The sequence below is a fragment of the Protopterus annectens genome, chromosome 1.part1 (assembly GCF_019279795.1).
Source record: "Protopterus annectens isolate FY-2018-M chromosome 1.part1, PAN1.0, whole genome shotgun sequence".
Taxonomy (NCBI): Eukaryota; Metazoa; Chordata; order Ceratodontiformes; family Protopteridae; genus Protopterus; species Protopterus annectens.
The window spans coordinates 1,912,257,916-1,912,280,995 of NC_056726.1; positions in this window are offsets into that span (position 1 = coordinate 1,912,257,916).

Here is a 23,080-nt window from a genome sequence, read left to right on the forward strand (position 1 = left end):
ACACGTGGGATATGCGAAACACCCTGTTGTACACATTGTTAACATCTCATGGTATCTTTCAATGGTCAGTATGCATTCTACTACAGATATGTACTAACATGGGTACACATGTGTGTATGACATGGGTTGAAACTATGCTGTGGGTGATACTGTTGATATCTGTCAATGATCTGCAGTCTGGTAGTATACACCACCTCAACAGCATGACTATAACCAATCATTAGATGATGTCCTGACAAATGACACACAGTTGTAGGGAACTCAGTAACAGTTGGATCCTTCTGGTACTATACTATAACAGTAACCAGTGGCATTGACTGCCACACATTCCTGGGACCACACCTGTGTGGCATATAGCCCTCTTAGGTACATGCAAACATACTAGGGATATGTCCATCCACATCTGGAAATGCATGCATTGGCCTAAACTGCATTCCCTGGATGGGACGCATATCCTACACAAGGGTATCATACAGAGAGATACCTGTTGTCCAATACAGGCTGTATAGTCATAAGCCAACTATGGCATAGTCACCCACATTTACTAGACATACTATCCTGACAGTACCACATAGGTGGTAGCCCTCAACATGTATGTTGGGTACCAATGTGTACAGACAGACACATGTTATGTCATCTGTCCCTTGGTATCCACATATCCATAGGTATTGTGGGGTCCATCGGTGTTTCACATAACACATTAGGGGCCTGCATGCATATCCATAGGGCTGTTGTACACCTATAATGACTGTCCATTACTGCCAGTCATCGTTATGTATGAACATGTGTGACATATACCCCAGGCAATTACCCTCAGTCACAGTACTCTATAGTATGTGTCATGGGTGTGTGTGGCACAGATGACCTTGGCCACGGATCACTACAGTGGCTGCGCTTGTTGCATACATACATATGTGACCTATGATCTGAGAAGCAGCGGCACAATCTGTCGAAGGAAACAATGTATTCATGTAGTATGCAGGCTTCACACCTATGTACTGATTGAGTTCACATGTACACATATTCATTTGCCACACAGATACCCGATGTGTGCAATGCACATACTGTTTTAATCATATGTCATAATGTAGTAAAAGCAAAACCCACACTACATTGACCACCTGTGGCACACACACACAGTGTTGGCAGGATTCAAACTCCTACCTAACTGTTATGATACTAGAGAAATACGCATTAACATGGTGCACTATATGCTTTCCTGGGTGGCTTCTGTTCTCCTAATATATTTGTAGGATGCTGACATCATCAGACATTCCAAAGAGGGATGTACCTATTATATTGAGTTTTCCCAGTCTCCAAAAAGGCTACTCCTCTCAAAGGAAATCACACACATACTGTCAGCACTTGTAGGATTCAAACCCCTACCTAACTATGTTATGATACTAGAGAGATATGCATCAATACAGTGCACTATATGCTTTACTGGGTAGTTTCTATTTACCTGATATATTTGTAGGATGCTGACATCATCAGACATTCCAAAGAGGAATGTGTCTCTTTTAATGTGTTTTCCCAGTCTCCAAAAAGGCTACTCCTCTCAAAGGAAATCACACACATACACACCCGCCAACACACACTGTCAGTGCTTGCAGAATTCAAACCCCTACCTAAATATTTTGTGATATTAGAGCAATATGCATTAATACAACATGCTATATGCTTTACTGGGTGGTTTCTGTTCACCTGATATATTTGTAGGATGCTGACATCATCAGACATTCCAAAGAGGGATGTGCCTCTTTTAATGTGGTTTCCCAGTCTCAAAAAGGGCTACTCCTCCCAAAGGAAATCACACACATTGTCGGTGCTTGCAGGATTTAAACCCCTACCTAACTATGTTATGATACTAGAGAGATATGTACTAACACAGCACGCTATACGCTTTACTGGGTGGTTTCTGTTCACCTGATATATTTGTAGGATGCTGACATCATCCAACATTCCAAAGAGGAAGGTGTCTCTTTTAATGTGTTTTCCCAGTCTCCAAAGAGGCTACTCCTCTCAAAGGAAATCACACACACACCCCCAACACACATTGTCAGCACTTGCAGGATTCAAACCCCTACTTAACTATGTTATGATACTAGAGCAATATGCATTAACACAACACGCTATATGCTTTACTAGGTGGTTTTTGTTCACCTGATATATTTGTAGGATACTGACATCATCAGACATTCCAAAGAGGGATGTGCCTCTTTTAATGTGTTTTCCCAGTCTCCAAAAAGGCTACTCTTCTCAAAGGAAATCACACACATACACACACCCCCCAAACACACACACACAGTCAGTGCTTGCAGGATTCAAACCCCTACCTAACTATGTTATGATACTACAGAAATACGCATTAACACAGCACGCTATATGCTTTACTGGGTGATTTATGTTCTCCTGGTATATTTGTAGGATGCTGACATCATCGGAGTGGACATGGGAATGTGTGTGCACTTTCTTTTGTGCAATCCCAGGAATGATCCATGTGGGTTGGCAGGTATCAACAGCTTGAACAGGACCCTATGAGTCGCACCTTGTGTGATCTATCTGTGGACACATTGACATCCCTTCATATGTCAACACATATCTATGCACAGATTGTTGGTTTTGTGGATATGACATGTGTCTGTGATGTTGATGAAGAGGTATGCAAAGTCTATGTGGGACACGTGTAGCTCTGTTCAGTGATGTATGTCCTGGATGGCTGCCTTGCAAACAGTGTAGCATGTTTGGGAACCATGATCTGCACATGAACATACCACAGTTGGTAGGGTTGTGTGTTTGTCAGCTTCCAATAGCTCTGTTTATGACTTTAGCCGTGATGCACTCCATGGACTTGCAGATCAGACTTTATAGGCTTACTGGACTATATTTCCCATGGTGTGTTGTGCACCCACACTTGCGGGGAGTGCCATATGTTGCTGTAACACATTTGACGGTTCCAGACCATGTGGAGTGGGGGAGGCTCAACAGACTGTTCAGGTGCAGGGTCTGTTTGTTCTGTAGTGCACGCATGACACATATTGGGAAACACTGTAATCAAATTGCTGCCATACTTTTGGCTTTGGGGGGAGCTGGTCAGCCATTCTACACGCGATATCTCCTGGTATGATGTCAGGGACTATCGTCAGTGGGAGGTGGTTATGTATATATGGGCCTGTCTGACAGGATGTCAGCATTGTCAGTAAGGTACAGTTGGACCTGACTCAGGGCATATATGAGTGTACATTACTATTTATGACATAGCTGAAGGACATGTCATGATTCTCAGTCTGGACTCCTTCTCAGCTACTCTTTACAAAACACCAACAAACCTGAGCACTAATCCCGGTTATACTCATTTACACACTTAGCACCCTACTGATTCTTTGTGATCAGGCTACAGAGTATGTCATCATAATATACTGGCATGTCCAGGGGTCGGTTTCGTGTGTACTCTCCAGTCCTGCTAGTGAATATTGTGGTTATGACACAATATCACATCTGCCTCATGTACACAGACAACCCTCTCCTCCTCCCAACACACTCAGATATATGTGAGAGATGCAACAATATTGACATACAGGAGGCTGAGCTGTCTCGACCCATGACTGGCATGGTCTATCAGGTGGTGGAGGTGACCACACACACCACATATCAGTCTCACATACACAGATAGCGACAGCAATCAAACCACATTATCACACATACACATACTTGGAGGCTCTACATATACTCTGCCTAAGCAGCAGAGACCTCCAAAGCAGACACACAAACAACTGCTACCCCACTACAATACCCACATATCACATAGTTCACAATGTCAGTGTGCCACACAGTCACTGCCCTTCGGGCTAAACAACACACCTGATACACATGTAATGGGTGACACTTAATGTCAGACACACTGACGTCCCACTCACCAGGCCAAACAAGGGAATAGCCACTTAGAGCTGTCTCTCAGGTGCCAGGATCCGCCACATAACACTTGCACTCAGGTCACTTCAAAGCAAGTCCAGGACTGGCTCCATCATTGTCCATGCTGGTGTGTACAATCTCAGACGTTCCTCCCTGGACCACATGACATGATACATAGAGGAACTCTCTGATCATGTAGCCCAGACCGGTATGACCCTGACCTTGTCTAGCATCTTACACTCACCAAGTATGATGTCTCATTATACCAACAAACTGATCACGTTTAACAGTTGGCTAACATATTGGTGTTATTCAAAGGGGATACAGTGTCTGTCATCCTGGGGTGATATGCTCAACATGCCACGTAGCTTCCCTATGGACAGGTTGCACCTGTCACCCTTAGACTTTTGAATACTGGCTAAGGCACTTGCTGCCACCATACTGCCTTATTTAAGTGGGGCTCAACAGACAAACCCACCTCCATAGACATTACAGAGTACATGACACTGAGGTTAATGCTGCTCAACACCAGATGTATTACCCTCACATTGACCACACTCAGGAATCTCCTCAGTATGGAGAATAGCAATATCTGTGCACTAACAGACACATGGTTCAGGCTCCCACATGCACACCAGCACTACCAGGTTATATTTCATACCATGCTTTCTGACCACATAACTCAGAATGGCCAACACAAATAGGGGGGGTATCCATATACATCAGAGATACACATACCTCCGGGTTGGTAGCACTGCACAAAGCCTCACAGACCATACATATGCACCTAACATTGTGCAAATCTGCCTTTTGGTTTGTTGCCTGCTACAGACCACACTCACAAACTTAGCAACCACACTCATCTTTCTGGGGAACACTGGACAATATGACGGTCTCCCCAAACACCATTATATTTGGTGACGACAAATACACACACATTGACTGGGGATAGTACTCAAGCCCCAACACCCTCGCCCAACAGTTGCTACAGTTTGTAAACTCATATGCTATGGCACAATTGGTCACCACACCCACAAGACGGGACATCATATTGGGCATGATCATCACTAACATGGGGACTCTATGTTCCACACCTGCGATATACCCCTCATTGGTAAGGACAGAACATACTTTATCTCACTGGAGATCCATAGCCCCTCCACAAACCCATCCTGGGTAATCTTGGTGAACTTCCCAAAAGCAAATGCCACACTTCTCCATACCACGGTGGTATCCTTCAGAGACCCTGGGTCAGTGGTAAGTATGGCTCAGACTTCTGAATCCTTTACATACACAGTCTATGGACACCTAGTGGACTGCATGGATCATGCTATCCAAAATAACACCTGGACTCAGTACTCCAGTGGCAGGGGACCTGTCTGGTGGACCCTGGCCATTAATATGCTATACAACAAAAATGAGGAAGCTACTACATGATAGACCACAATCCCAGACAGGGAAGGCATCTGTGATCTGTACTAGCAGACAGCTACAATCACTCGTGTATTTATGTCAGGGCCGCTTCTAACGGACAATTGCACCAGACACATCGGACACACACAAGGCCTTCTTCAGTTAATTCAGGTACCTGGCTGGACACTCACTGATATGCTGTGTGTTACTGCATACTGACTGAACATACCCTGAACCCACAGACATTGCCAACATCCTGGCAAACAGGTTCAATGCATATGCCCCCCCATCCCCCATAAGGAGGTACTGTCCATCCCAACAGAGTGTAACCTCCCTGACATCACGAATAAACAGGTGAGTGCTGCCCTCCCCACAGTGGACAACACAGCATCAATGGGACCAGACAGTGTCCTGACCTGTGTTGTACACGGCCTTCATGACAGACGTAACCCTCACATTATGTCACTGTTCGATATCAGGGATACTGCAGGATTCGTATCCATGGAATGGCGTACAGCGATAGTGGTCCCGCTCCACTGAATACTGCCATAAAAAAACACAGACAATATCGGCCTATAGGGCTAACTAGCCTGTTCTGCAAAGCTATGGAGTGTATTGTAATGGGACTCATGCACATAGACATGGGAAACCTACAGACACTGGGTACTACACATTACAGCATTGTTGTGGGCAGATCTTGCCTGTTGGACCTGTTTGTATTCTTTAAACAGTTACCAGGTCCATCAGTGTTGGGACGGTTGTCCACAAAGCCTGCCTGGACCTTGCACAACCCTTCAACACAATACCCCACACGGCCATTATGCATAGGCTCACCGGCATCAATATTGACACATATCTCACACGACGGATTGCTACCTGGATCAGGGATAGCACCCACATGCTCAGTGTTGCAGGTGCCATGTCTCACTATACACCAGTTACACATGGCATGCCACAAGGCTCAGTCCAGGGACCTCTCTTGTTCAGTATATATATTTGTGTGATGTACAGGCTATCACAGGAGGGATATGGCTGCCCATGTTCGCAGATGACTGCAAACTGGGTGACATAATCAACTCTCCAGCTGGCACATGGATACTCATACAGGGTCTCACAGAGATAGGATGACTGGTGCCTGAGCCATGGCCTACGGCTACATGCCATTAGTTGCATAGTCATCCCCTTTGATAATGACAACATGCCCACACATTACCACATAGGTAGTAATCTATTACATACGGTAGTAGTTGTTACGGGTTTGGGGACACGACCTGTTAGTACTCTGCCTTTGACAATCACATTGCCAAAGTGGTTAGACAGTACTTCTACATAGCGCACCATATCCCACATGGTTTCACATGTTGATCACGTGTGGTCATTGTGCCCCTATACTCATCACAACCATGCTTGGTTACTATGCCACATTTGGGTTGTATCTTACCCGACACCTGCAGCAACTGTAATGGCCACAAATGTTACTCATCAAGCAGATGGAGGGGCTTACACGGATGCCCTGCACAGTTCAGATACAGTAACTCCAGCTCTACTCAGTCACTTACCACCTACATGGATGTGTTTTGTGCCTGTAGTTTAAGGCAATATCTGACCCAGAATTAATGGACATGCTCCACCTCAGGATATCCAACCCTCTTGGAGCTACACACTCCAGGGACATATACCTCAGCACAGATGTTGATAGGTCATGCTGGGGGGACAGATTATTATCTGTAAGGCTCCACTCACTGCAGAGTGTAGTCCCAGTTTTGCATAAGCAGAGCCACCCACTGACCACCTACAGGTGACATCTTGACAAGTGGATGGGTGATCGTATGCGTACCCATGGGATATCTTCTGGGTCCCTGCTAGACAGAGGCACAATACACTAAATGTAAATGGGTTATCTTGTGTGACCTATTATTCACGGGCACATTGTTCTGATTTGACTGGGTTGCAGCAGCCAAACACACTCTGGTTATGCTTGAACATGCCCTAGGGCAGATAGCCTAGTATCAACCACTGAACCTATGACAATGTTCATGATGCACAATGTTTATTGCGGATACTGTTTGCAGGTTTATATTATCTTTGCTTTCCCACTTTCTATGAACCGCTTAGGTATCTGCGGAACATATTTGATTATGACAGGGTTCCACTATATTATATACATGTCTGTTGTCATATAAGTGTGTGTACAGGGCAGATTGCTGAATAGTGAGAGGTTCCTGGGTTAACACACGCAACTGCCTGATATGTGTGGCCCACTGCTGTACTCCAACATAGCCTAAGTGTGTGAGCATGCCCAGTTCAGACTGTCAGTGTTCTGTTGCCTGACATTTGTCTCATGTATTCAAGTGTGTGAGCATGCCCAGTGTGACCTTTCTGTATGTTGCTGCCTGAGGTCATGTATGTGTACATGTCCAATATTAACATTTGCACTGTGTGTGTTGAAAGTCAGGTTCTATTCTTACTGGAGGACTCACCTTTGTGCCATAACTCGACAGGGATTATGCTGTGCCTGCAGGGTTTCCATGGAATACTTTGCATAGACTTATCAACATTTCTTCATACAGGTTAACCACTGCAATACTTGTCATGGTTTAGTGATTCAGTGCTATGACTATAGTGCACAGTATCCTGGTTTTGTGGACCATCACCACTTATATTTTCATACTGAGCAGACCAGACTGCTTAAGGGCCAGTAGAGTAACTATGAGCATGTTGGCGTTTGTTCAGCTATGTCCTACTTAGACCCAGCTTGTCCTACATTGCTCACTGTTAACCATCATTGCTGGAAGTTGGCCAATATTACTCAATATTGACCACATTTGTACTAGTTGGTGTGTGTAATTTGGTTTACATATACTACATAGTGGTAAATGCTGTTTAGCACTGCTTTATATTGCTTAACACATGGCAGTCATGCCTCAGGCGTTGATGCAGGGCTGCCTATGTCGGATGCACATACTACACTCCCTATACATGTTTGACTGCAGGTAGTGTCAACGTAGGCATCCCTTTTACTATATGTGTGGATCAGAGAGAGGTATCATTTCCAGAGTTCCTACTGAGCCAGTGTATGTGCTATGTGTTGCCTCTTTGCCACGGTGGTATCCTTCAGAGACCCTGGGTCAGTGGTAAGTATGGCTCAGACTTCTGAATCCTTTACATACACAGTCTATGGACACCTAGTGGACTGCATGGATCATGCTATCCAAAATAACACCTGGACTCAGTACTCCAATGGCAGGGGACCTGTCTGGTGGACCACGGCCATTAATATGCTATACAACAAAATGAGGAAGCTACTACATGATAGACCACAATCCCAGACAGGGAAGGCATCTGTGATCGGTACTAGCAGACAGCTACAATCACTCGTGTATTTATGTCAGGGCCGCTTCTAACGGACAATTGCACCAGACACATCGGACACTCACAAGGCCTTCTTCAGTTAATTCAGGTACCTGGCTGGACACTCATTGATATGCTGTGTGTTACTGCATACTGACTGAACATACCCTGAACCCACAGACATTGCCAACATCCTGGCAAACAGGTTCAATGCATATGCCCCCCCCATCCCCTATAAGGAGGTACTGTCCATCCCAACAGAGTGTAACCTCCCTGACATCACGAATAAACAGGTGAGTGCTGCCCTCCCCACAGCGAACAACAGAGCATCAATGGGACCAGACAGTGTCCTGACCTGTGTTGTACATGGCCTTCATGACAGACGTAACCCTCACATTCGTCACTGTTCGAGATCAGGGGTACTGCAGGGGTCGTTCCCCTGGAATGGCGTACAGCGATAGTGGTCCGCTCCACTGAATACTGCCATAAAACCACAGACAATATCAGCCTATAGGGCTAACTAGCCTGTTCTGCAAAGCTATGGAGTGTATTGTAATGGGACTCATGCACATAGACATGGGAAACCTACAGACACTGGGTACTACACATTACAGCATTGTTGTGGGCAGATCTTGCCTGTTGGACCTGTTTGTATTCTTTAAACAGTTACCAGGTCCATCAGTGTTGGGACGGTTGTCCACAAAGCCTGCCTGGACCTTGCACAACCCTTCAACACAATACCCTACACGGCCATTATGCATAGGCTCACCGGCATCAATATTGACACATATCTCACACGACGGATTGCTACCTGGATCAGGGATAGCACCCACATGCTCAGTGTTGCAGGTGCCATGACTCACTATACATCAGTTACACATGGCATCCCACAAGGCTCAGTCCTGGGACCTCTCTTGTTCAGTATATATATTTGTGTGATGTACAGGCTATCACAGGAGGGATATGGCTGCCCATGTTCGCAGATGACTGCAAACTGGGTGCCATAATCAACTCTCCAGCTGGCACATGGATACTCATACAGGGTCTCACAGAGATAGGATGACTGGTGCCTGAGCCATGGCCTACGGCTACATGCCATTAGTTGCATAGTCATCCCCTTTGAGAATGACAACATGCCCACACATTACCACATAGGTAGTAATCTATTACATACGGTAGTAGTTGTTACGGGTTTGGGGACACAACCTGTTAGTACTCTCGCCTTTGACAATCACATTGTCAAAGTGGTTAGACAGTACTTCTATATAGCGCACCATATCCCACATGGTTTCACATGTTGATCACGTGTGGTCATTGTGCCCCTATACTCATCACAACCATGCTTGGTTACTATGCCACATTTGGGTTGTATCTTACCCGACACCTGCAGCAACTGTAATGGCCACAAATGTTACTCATCAAGCAGATGGAGGGGCTTACACGGATGCCCTGCACAGTTCAGATACAGTAACTCCAGCTCTACTCAGTCACTTACCACCTACATGGATGTGTTTTGTGCCTGTAGTTTAAGGCAATATCTGACCCAGAATTAATGGACATACTCCACCTCAGGATATCCAACCCTCTTGGAGCTACACACTCCAGGGACATATACCTCAGCACAGATGTTGATAGGTCATGCTGGGGAGACAGATTATTATCTGTAAGGCTCCACTCACTGCAGAGTGTAGTCCCAGTTTTGCATAAGCAGAGCCACCCACTGACCACCTACAGGTGACATCTTGACAAGTGGATGGGTGATCGTATGTGTACCCATGGGATATCTTCTGGGTCCCTGCTAGACAGAGGCACAATACACTAAATGTAAATGGGTTATCTTGTGTGACCTATTATTCACGGGCACATTGTTCTAATTTGACTGGGTTGCAGCAGCCAAACACACTCTGGTTATGTTTGAACATGCCCTAGGGCAGATAGCCTAGTATCAACCACTGAACCTATGACAATGTTCATGATACACAATGTTTATTGCTGATACTGTTTGCAGGTTTTATTATCCTTGCTTTCCCACTTTCTATGAACCGCTTAGGTATCTGCGGAACATATTTGATTATGACAGGGTTCCACTATATTATATACATGTCTGTTGTCATATAAGTGTGTGCACAGGGCAGATTGCTGGATAGTGAGAGGTTCCTGGGTTAACACACGCAACTGCCTGATATGTGTGGCCCACTGCTGTACTCCAACATAGCCTAAGTGTGTGAGCATGCCCAGTTCAGACTGTCAGTGTTCTGTTGCCTGACATTTGTCTCATGTATTCAAGTGTGTGAGCATGCCCAGTGTGACCTTTCTGTATGTTGCTGCCTGAGGTCATGTATGTGTACATGTCCAATATTAACATTTGCACTGTGTGTGTTGAAAGTCAGGTTCTATTCTTACTGGAGGACTCACCTTTGTGCCATAACTCGACAGGGGTTATGCTGTGCCTGCAGGGTTTCCATGGAATACTTTGCATAGACTTATCAACATTTCTTCATACAGGTTAACCACTGCAATACTTGTCATGGTTTAGTGATTCAGTGCTATGACTATAGTGCACAGTATCCTGGTTTTGTGGACCATCACCACTTATATTTTCATACTGAGCAGACCAGACTGCTTAAGGGCCAGTAGAGTAACTATGAGCATGTTGGCGTTTGTTCAACTATGTCCTACTTAGACCCAGCTTGTCCAACATTGCTCAATGTTAACCATCATTGCTGGAAGTTGGCCAATATTACTCAACATTGACCACATTTGTACTAGTTGGTGTGTGTAATTTGGTTTACATATACTACATAGTGGTAAATGCTGTTTAGCACTGCTTTATATTGCTTAACACATGGCAGTCATACCTCAGGTGTTGATGCAGGGCTGCCTATGTCGGATGCACATACTACACTCCCTATACATGTTTGACTGCAGGTAGTGTCAACGTAAGCATCCCTTTTACTATATGTGTGGATCAGAGAGAGGTATCATTTCCAGAGTTCCTACTGAGCCAGTGTATGTGCTATGTGTTGCCTCTTTGCCAAGGCCAAAGCATACTGGGCACACCTCCTTCTGCCTACTGGGGCAGGCTCAGGTTGTTGCTCCTCCGAGTCATGCTCTGCCTTTCATGGCCCTGGCAATGGTGGGGGGCTGTTTGGCCCAGGCCTATGCTGGTCCTGCTGCAGCTGTTTTCACAGGATCATATTATGTAGCATAGCACATACCATGACAATTTGGGTACATGTAGTTGGTGAGTACTGCAAGGCTCCACCAGATGTGTCCAGGCACATTACATTTTATGTTTGTGCATGTGCCTCATTATGGTGTTCCTGTTCAGGTGAGTGTGCACGTTTCTGATGGGTGTCATCAGCCACGGCTCCTGTGCATAGCCAGCATCCCCCACTAGGTGTCCATGTGGGATGTCCCCATTGGCAAATGGCTGGTACAGGTGTGTCAGATGCCAGATATGGGAATCATGGTAGCTTTCAGGGCAGCCAGCACACACATTCAGTATTATGCCCTGGGCATCACACACGACCTGGCAGTTTTTTGGAGGGGAAGCCCTTGCGGTTGAAGTAGACCCTACCCCGCTCACTGGCTGGTGCTTTGATGCATATGTGCATGCAGTCTATTGCACCCACTACCTCAGGGTATTCCGCTATTTGCTGGAAGAGACGCATATTGCTGGCCAATACCTTACAGGAATTGGGAAAGTATACATGATCAGCGACATGTGCTGACATGGCATCCAGGAACTGGTGCAGTATCCTGGATGCTGATGCCTGCGATATTCCCATCATATCACCAGTTGGTCTCTGGAAGGTACCTGTTGCTAATATTCTTAGGCCAACACATACCTTAGTTTCCACTGGGATGGGTTCCCCTCTGTTGGTTCTGTGTGTGAGGCGTGGTCTGAACAGCTCAACAATTTGCTGCAAGAGGTCTCTGTCCACTCTATAGCACTCCACTATCTCCAGCAAATGTAGCCTCTGGTAGGTTACCCTGGGCCTGTACACTCTTCTCCGTCTCCTCACTGTGGGTTGTCCAGCAGCATTTGCATCATCACCACCCTCAGCATGTTGCATATGGGGCTGGGGGGTGGCTTAATGGTTAAGGTGTTTGCCTTACAAACACAAGGTGCAGGGTTTGAGTCTCACAGGGATAATTGACTAGGCTTAAAATGGCTCACAAGAGCAGTTAGCTTAGTACCAATCTATAAACCTATGTCGCCTTATAACAGCAATGGCAGCCCCTAACATTTTTTGCCTCAGTACAGCTTTTTCAGTTTTCACTGCTATTAGCTTACTGCAGTGTTGCAGTGTCTCTTGAGAGAAACATAATGAACTGTTGTTTGCAGTGTTTTAAGTGCTGGGCTGGGCTAGTGTTCTGCCTGGGTAATTGCCTGATTCTGATTGTTTTCACCTGCTAGCTCTGCTAGTACTCCCTGGTAACTTCCCTACTATTTGGTGTGCTTCCTTTTTCCTTTCTGTTTCCTGAGGGGGGAGCGCTGCACACACAAGTGCAAACATGCGCACAGCAGCTAACATGCACGCACACATGCTTACATGGACTAAAACTTGCTTATTCTTGTTAAAACGTGTGCACACCGGTGCAGACGTGCTTACAACTGTTTACACAGCCTTACATATGCTTACTCAAGCTTACATGTGCACACACACGCTTACATGCACGCACACTGCCTTACTCGAGTTTACTGGCGCGCACACATGTGCATGCATGCTCAGCAAGGAACTTTGGTGTTATCCACGGCATGCACCTTCCATTTCTTGACCTTACCTGGCCTACCTGTTGACACACCTCTTTCAATAATATGTAATTGTCGGCTGACACATGACACTTTGCTCCAATGAGCTTCACTCCTTTCATACATACCCCCCTTGTGATGTCACCTATCTTCTACTCTGTTACTCCCCTTATCTTACTCCTACACTCCACTGACTGTGCTCATTTCCTATGTAAACTTGCAATTCACTATCCTAACTCTCATTTGCATAGGATTGCCTACTAATGCTTGGTTACATCTCTTAGACTGAGCTTCCCCCTTAGCAACCTCTACTAGGTGGCCATGTTGTCTTCAGTCTGCCATTTACTTGCATTGTAAATTCATTTTAGCTATAAAATCCACATTTGTGGAGCTTAATTATTAATTTTCTGGTTTTTAGGGCGCAGCGCGTTTGCGTGGCGTGGCGCTACGGTTAAACCCTGGAGATTGGGATGAAAAAAAAAAGTTATTTTATTTCTATTTTGAATCACTTCCCATTGCCAATGGCCGTATTTTTGGCCATTGGCATGATTCCTCCTGTAAATGCATGCTTTTTTTGCAGCTGTCACAGCAATCGTTTTGCTATTTGCAGAACGGTACTCAGTTATCAACTGAGCACATTTCTGCAAATAACACTACTCCTACTTGGACAGGTTCAGGTTTCCTGGATCGCAAATTTACCTCATTTGCATAGCTTTCACCTGCAATTAAGGTAATTTGCATATCCAAGCCCTGTCTGTGTAGGACTAGTTTAAGGAGCTCTGTTACACGCCCCTACCGGCTCTTCCTGGATCGCTCGGTGGACATGTTGGCTGCATGGAGTCTTACTCTACTCTTAGACTCCGTGCAAGCCTTCATGAATCTGGCCCCTCGTTTTGCATTCATCTGGACATAGAGTTTTTCCTAAGTTCAACAGGTGAATCACTTCTTGGACTTCTTAAAGAGGCATGCCGTGGTATCCTTTCTATTTGGCTTTTGCAGGTGGCATCTCGCCTTTAAAACTGTTTAGATACTACACAGTATTCATTTTTTATTACTTATTCAGACATCTTTTATACCTCTTTACACTTTTCTAAGAGAGAATTAAGGTTAGCATAATTAACTGCTTCTTCCTCTGTCCCAAATGTAAGTGTTTAGGTTTATCTACTTTCAGAATATTGGCAGGTAATCTTGATTTTATCTGCCACTATTCTGTAGAAAAAGTTATATGTGAAATGGTAGCTCTTGTGCTAATTTCATTTGACCCATTTTATTTCTATCATCATTTTTCTGTAGTTTTTCAAGGTTTTTCACCTTGATTTCTAACTTCTTAATTGCATTATATTACATCTTAGCAATATTAATTACCCTTCATCTTTTTACTGCTTTTAGGCTGCCCATCTTATATCTAGTTTAATGGTTTGCACCACTGGGATAATGTGAACCCAATCTAGGCATTCATTAATCTATTTTTTAACTTGTTCATCATCCCTTAGGGAATCTTTTGTTTGCCATCCAACATGCTTGGGAATCTTATTTTGTCTTATTTCTTTTTCAGTTTTATGATTAGCTCTATAATTGCATGATCAGATATAGTTATATGATCTACCAGGATCTCTCAATTTCATATGTGAGTTTGTTAGTGATAAGAAAATAGTCTGTTCTGGACATTTTATGAGATGCCAAGAAATAAGACTATTTCCTCTCTGTGGAATGCAATTTTCTATATGGTTCTGACAGATCGTGTGATCTAAAGTAGTCCCTCATGGTTTCTGTGTTAACTTCGGCCTGTTTGAGTCTAGCATTCAATCTAACTACAATTGGGCAAAGGTTGTATTCTATTATCCTGCTAGCATGTCCATATATTCTATGTTTGTCTAAAATCTGACCTAGTGTTTGTAATTGGATAAGCTTAACATGTCCTCCAAGTGAGCCTGTATTGTGGTAGCAAATAGTTATAAAAAAGTTACCCTTTTTAGTTCACTAAGTGCCCCTGTCATCCTCCACCCCCCCCCCCCCCAGTCTTTATCAGCTTCTGGCACCAATGCAAATTATTGAGAACTGAATTCACTAAATAATGATAGCCATTTAAGTTTCGGTCTTCCTATCTTCCAGGAAACACATGGTAACACAAAACATTTTATTCTAGCAACTTTTCTAAGACTATACAAGCAATGTTTAAATGTGTCCCTAGTTTTGAGCTTTTGTCCTCCCCCAATAAATTTTGGCTTTTTCCAGATTTCTTGTGCTGCATAGGTCTTCAGGGGGTGAGAAGTTTAGTGCTGTTTATACCAGGTCTGTATGTGTTGTTAGTAGCACAACAGGTAGAATGCTGGCTTTTGATGCAGTAGGCTGTGGGTTCTACTCTCTCATTATGTAGATGGATTGCTGATACTGTACTGTGTTGTACTTCTAAAGCAATGGATGCTGCAGTCTTGAAAATGTCTTTTTTGGTGGAGATACCTAGTAACTATGAACCTGTTATCAGTTTGCCATCCATTCCCTATTGTAATATTACTAGCTTATCATTCTTTTAATGTAACATAGGCAATTTATTCCTCAAGGGCAACAGGCATTATTGCTCAAGGGCAACAGGCATTATTCCTCAAGGGCAACAGGCACTTTATTTGTAGATGAAACAATGAAATATTAAGTTGTTTGCTAACAACAACCTCTTCATTAGTTATAGATCTTACAGATCTGTTTAATGTGGAATTATTTAGATGACTTTTACTTCTGCAGAGATTGTGGATATTTACTGATACTGGTGGATTGTAGAAGTTTGAGTAGACTTTTATGATGGATTGATGTTACTGTACTGTGTTGTACTTCTAAAGCAATGGATGCTGCAGTCTTGAGAATGTCTTTTTTGGTGGAGATACCTAGTAACTATGAACCTGTTATCAGTTTGCCATCCATTCCCTATTGTAATATTACTAGCTTTTCATTATTTTAATGTAACATAGGCAATTTATTCCTCAAGGGCAACAGGCACTTTATTTGTTAATGAAACAATGAAATATTAAGTTGTTTGCTAACAGCAACCTCTTCATTAGTTATAGATCTTACAGATCTCTTTAATGTGGAATTATTTAGATGACTTTTACTTCTGCAGAGATTGTGGATATTTACTGATACTGGTGGATTGTAGAAGTCTGAGTAGACTTTTATGATGGAAATGTTCTATTTGGCTGTTTTCTCATAATTGGTTCATGCATTTTGTTTCATTGCTTACTGGAAAAATGTTCAAAACAATAAATTTAAAACGATCTCTAACAACTGTGCTATATTATACAAGGAATGTAATTTAATACAATCAGGAAAGTGTATCAAAGAACACATGTATGTTTTGTGTGCAAGGGGCCTATGATTTGAAAACAGCCCAAAGGTAATCTTTATCCGATACTGTCCAGATGCATTTTCTTTGAATGTGGGTTTCAATGCTGTTTTAATGAATGTGAGTTTCAAGGGCAGAGAAGTTTTAATGCTAAGCCTGTTTTCACTGTGAGATTGTATTGCTTTGTTTAGCAGATTTCTGTTAGTGTTTGTGCTATAAAATGTAAAATAAAAGTTTTAAATGAAATCCAAATAATCATAATAGGAGTGAAGCACTACGCACATTACAGTGTTTATGGTAAATGGGGCGAAATAGCCAAGTAATGGGACATTGGAATGGCTGCAGGGGGAGGGCTGTGTATGGGGGGGGGCATTTGACCATAATTTTGTGAGGGGGGGCAGCAAACTCAAAGACACCCCAGAGCAGCACAAACCCAAGCTACACCACTGATCAGTAGGCCATGGAGAATGACTTTTGGAGGTCCTAGCAAACTATAATATTCTTTTGCTAAGACTAGAATATTACCTACCATTAAATGCCCTACTTTTACCACAAAACCCACATACTGCAATCATCAAAAACAAAATCCTAACGTTCATCATCTTCTCCCTTTCCAGTAAACATCATTGCTACACATTTAAAAAATGGTTAGCATTTACTACAAGGTCTAGGCTGTAGCCATATTTTGGTTATCTGTTCTTCAGTTTGCATTTGAAAGTTGGTATCCCACAATTCCATCGAAGTGGGTGGGGTTACATAATTAAGTATGTAAAGTGTATGTTAATCAGCATACAGATTTGTATGTATTTTTCATTGGCCTTTGCCCAGATTTTTGAGGTTTCCAGGTTGAGAGGTATGAAAGTCACCCATTATCAACACCAATTCCTGTTGTCCTACTTTATATAGTAGGTTCTGCAACTGCTGTCTGAATGCACTCTTTTCAGTGCTGTGGGGTATAGACTGACATTATGAATACTGCCCTATCATTACAGTGGATTCTGATTATCATGAGTCTATCACTAATTCTGATGATAGCTATCACTGCCTTCTGAAGTCTCTCTCTCACCACAATTCCCACACCATTTATAGCCTGTCCTCCTCCTGAGTAGTAGATTCTGGATCCCAAGCCAAGTATCTTTGCAGCTTTGCACTTCCATCTTGTCTTGTGGATGCATAGGATGTTCAGCCTCATCAATACCATTATGTCATCCACTTTCAAGATCCATCCTGTCAGTGAATCTAAATTGAGGGTATCAATTGTTGGTTCAGGTTTGGCAGGTTGATTGGATTTATATCTAGCTTTTGCTCAACAGAGCTGTCTCAGGTAACCCAGTCTGAGCAAATGGACACTGGCTAGTCAGAAGTTTATTAACCCAGGACCGCTGGGCTTTATGGTGGGTACACACTGGCTAATAGTGGTGCATGCACACCTCTCACTGTTAGCACTGATCCCTGGCATAGGTCAGAGTAGGCCAGGTCCTCAACCCACTTATCAACAACAAATACCCATGCCCATTTGACTTCATTAGTCAACATGACAGAATCACCTAGAGCCATATTTTACACCTTTGAATGGCTAGCCCTTCCATGGCATGTAGTCTGTGATCTGTGTTCTCCTATTTTGAGGATACTGTGCACCACAGTAGATGCCCAAAGCAGCCGGTCTGTACAAATCTTCCCCTATAGGGCAACATGTACAGTTTGTGCTGCAGCCCACAGCTCCATTCATTGGTGAGTTTGAGATGGAAACGCTCAGCATTTTTTTCGGAGGTGGGAAAAACCCCATAGAGACACAAGGAGAACATGCAATCTCCCAACAGGCATAGGATGGAGGTCAGGATCGAACTTTGCACTTTGTGCATCAGAGGTAAAGATCTTAACCATTATGCCATCTGGTCAGAAATTGTTCTTCTTGTTATTCTCAAACAGACAAATACAGTGTGTGAGAGATGTAGTTACTTATTGACAGCAGAAGCTAGACTCTCACATACAGATGTAAAAAGCAGCAGTTTATTAGTGACTCACACACATCACTCACCATACCCGCAAAGGACCACACACATAGACCCACATATGTGGAGGTGCTCACATGTAACTTACCCAAACCTCAAAGGGCCTCTCAGGTGCATTCCTCAGAGACTCTGCATGTACACAATTATGGCAGTTCCTATCACAACACATAAAGCCACATCTCATTGTGTTTCAACTACCAGGTCCATAAGGCAAAACGCTCCACAGCAAAATATTCTGGTCATAAGAGACTCTGTTGTGGGACACACTGATGTCCCTCTTATCAGGCTGGATAAGGGGAAGGTTACAGTTAGCTGCGTGTCAGGAGACAGGATTTGCTAGATCACGCAAGCACTTAAGTCACTTACCCATAAGTACCAGTATGACTCTGTCATAGTCAATGTGGGACTAAAAGATGTGAGATGTATCTCCTTGGACTATATGAAGAAAGACATGAATGAGATCTCAGAATATGTGTCACAGGCAGATATGAGCCTAGCACTGAGCATCATGCTATCAGCAGAAAATGATCGACTTTAACAATTGGCTTAGCTACTGGTGTCATTCCAAGGGGGGTCCAGTACTTGTCAGCTTGGGAGGAAATGGTTGACAGGTCACACTGTTTTTCCAGGGATAGTCTTCACCTATCACCTGCAGGCTTTCAGATATTAGCCAAAACATTATCCACCTCTATAATGCCTTTTTTAGACATTGCCAAACAGACAAACCTTCCAACATAACAAAAGCTACTCAGGGCAAGCTAAAGGTGTTATTGCTGAATGCTAGGAGCCTCAACAAGAAACTCTGGAAGCTCTCCTCACCATGGAGAATGCTGATATTTGTGCAGTTTCCTCTGGTCATGCATGGCTATAATTCCTTTCATATATTCCATCCACAAAGACCAGTAAACAGTGCTGTGTAGAATAAACTCCAAATACATAAGACAAAGGGACAAACTTTAGTTTTATAACATTTTATAGTATTTTAAAGATACTTTAATTGTAATATAGAAAGGCTGTCTGATTATTTAAAACTCTTTATACCTTATATATTTTCTATACTGTTTATGTTGTTTATATGTATATTTTATTTGTGTATACAGATATATATATATATATATATATATATATATATATATATATATATATATACATATCTATGAATTCTAGGTACTGTTGTTTTAAAAGTAATAATTGCTAACAAATGATGATAGGCTGGCTGTGACATGATTTTAAATGTGTCCTATTTAAAAGTGAAAATGAAATGTAATATTTTATGTACTGATGAACGGTGGTTAGCCCAAAAGCTTTGCATTAAATTTTTATTTTGGCGTAGTTTATGTATATATTCCATCTACCCATTGAGCATGAAAGAGCTAAAGGTCTGGTGTATCTGTCTACATAAATGATGAGCACACCTCAAGACTGGTCATACAATATGACATGCTTCAGTTACTCCACGTCCAGCTAACCATGTGGAAAAATCCATTACCATATTCTTGCTTGCTACAGGTCCCCAACCATGAACCAGAAAACCCTACATTGCACCTGAAGTTACTAGAACCACTCACCATTCAGCCCAATACCATACTCATCGGTGATTTTACCTACCACTCTATTAATCAGGAGGCATATACAATGCAAGCCCAAAGATTTCCTGACTTTGTAAATTCAAATGTCCTGGAGCAGCTAGTCTGCAGTCCTGCTAGAGGAATAAGTATCATAGATTTATTACTCACAAATATGGGAGAGTAAGATCATATTACAAACTGGTCTCCCTTAAAATAAAGGTGAAACTAGTCCCCCTACCTAACCCCAAAAACTTTAAGAACATCTCTAAGGTAAATTTTCCCCTATTAAAGGACAGCGTAGCTAGTTTTCTAGCTCATCCAAATCCAGAAAACATAGAAACCTATGCCGAGGCATACATAAAAGCCCTGCATGACAATATAAAAACTTCACAGAAATGGCATTACCAGACTAAAATAAACCCAAGTCAAACCGCAAAACAAGCCTCTCTAGTGGACCCCTGATATTAATAAGTTTTACAACAAAAAAAAGCAAATTCGGTCAAGATGTAAGAGGGAATGTACATAACAGAGCAAAAAGTCCCACATTAGTCTAAACAAGCAAATCAAAGAGCTGGTCTAGTCTCAGAAAGCAGACTTTGAGGTAAAAATAGCCTACAAAGCTAATGATATAGCAAATCTGCTGGTTGACAAATTTAGCTCAAATTTCACCTCTTCATCACCCCAGTTCTCCACCAAGAAATACCCTCCACCACTCCACCACCAACTATCACCAAATAACAGGATGCCAATGAGCACTCTAAAGCTAAAAACATAACTTCAGTGGGGCCCGATGATATATCAGGTCTCCTGTTAAACAGCTTACATCAGCACTTATCAGGTCCATTAGGAACTCTATTTAACCACAGCCTCTGAAATGGCTTTGTCCCAATAGAGTGGAGGACAGCAAATGTCATCCATCTGCATAAAAGGAGTACATCTACTGACCCAGGATATTGCAGACCCGTAAGTTTGACTGATCTTATATGTAAGGTAATGTAAGGAATAATCATGGATCTAATAAATAATGACTTAGGAAACCTCCAAACACTGGACACAGCCCAATTTGGATTTGCCAAGGGCAGGGCATGCCTACTGAATCTGGTGGATTTCTTTGAGAAAGACACAAAGACCACAGATGAGGGTAAAACAGTACATACTGCCTATATTGACCTGGCCAAGGCATTTGATACAATTCCCCACTCAGGTATTATAAATAAACTCATAATTCCTACATCAACAGATGGCTAGCCAATTGGTTCACAAACAGGATACATGTGGTTAAAGTGGGTGAATCCAGATCCAGCAAGAGGCCACAGGGCTCAGTCCTGGCACCACTGCTATTCAGAATATGCTTCTCTGAAGTCAAGGCTAATGTGGAAGGCCTCTAGATGGCAATGTTTGCTGATGACTCCAAACAGGGGGCAATCTTTGAATCCCCAGTGAGGTAGCTATACTTCAGGAAGATCTAGATCAGACAAATGAATGGTGCCTGAAACATGGCCTAAAACTAAATGTGAAAAAATGCATTATCATATCCTTTGGGAAGTCAAATACCCCTGCAAATGACAACATCAGTAGCACACCTCTATGAGTAGACTCTGAGGTGAGAGATCTAAGTACACAGATTGATAGCAGCTTGAACTTTGACCACCATATGTCCAAAGTGGTAAGAAAGTCTTTTTATGTGGCACAATGTATAAGTAAATGTATTGCATCTAGATCCAAGGAAATTATAGTCCCGCTGTACTCATCCATCACCAGACCAATAATCGAGTACAGTGTGCCATTTGGCATGCACTTGACTAGGCACTTACACCAGTGGAAGTGACTTCAGAGGTTCCTCAGAAAGAAAATACAGGGTGTAAACAGCATGAAGTATGTGGTAGACTAAAGGCCCTATCCCTTTACTCTGGCCCCTGTAGACTGTTAAGGGGAGACCTATACCTGACCTATAAGGCATTCACAAATCCAGACCTGATAGAGCTGCTACACACTCACAAGTCAAACAGCATAAGGGTCACTTAATCTAGGGATCTAAACATAATCAGCAACTCAAACAAAATATGCTAGAGGGACAGATATGTCTCAGAGATTGCCCTTTCTATGGAACAGGCTTCCTATTAATATTAAGCAGAACCCTTTCCTGGCCCTCTTTAAACACCATTTGGATCAATGGATGGTTAATCACAAATTCACACCTGGGGTAGTAGTGGCCGTGTCCCTTATGGGCATGGGCAATCTGTAAGATACTCAATGCAGAGGCACAAATCTATTCCATCCTCTTTCCCCTATGGGGCATATATCGGGTAAAATCAGTTTATATTAGCTAGGCTTGTAAGAACCCTTAAACTGTTAGTCTAGCAATCACCTATGAACCCATAAATCTATAAATTAACCAATAAAAAAAACATGTGAAATGTGCTGCCTGGGTAATTTAAGTGTGTATTTGCTGGGTCTATATTACATAAATGAAAATCCAAAAACACAAATTACTTAAAGGTCAAAAATGAAGGACCTTGAACATGCTATTGTGGGGGGCTGCACCCCCACACACGCTGCTAAATATATATACCCACTCTGAGATCGCACTACAGTGAGGAAAGGGCAAATATTCCAGTCCTCACTGTACTGCAATCTCACAAAATGCAGATTGAGATCCGACATTTCCTACCTTTAGGTCGTTCACTATTTTAAGCTTTTGGCATTCTAATAGGAATCCTATTTGCCATAT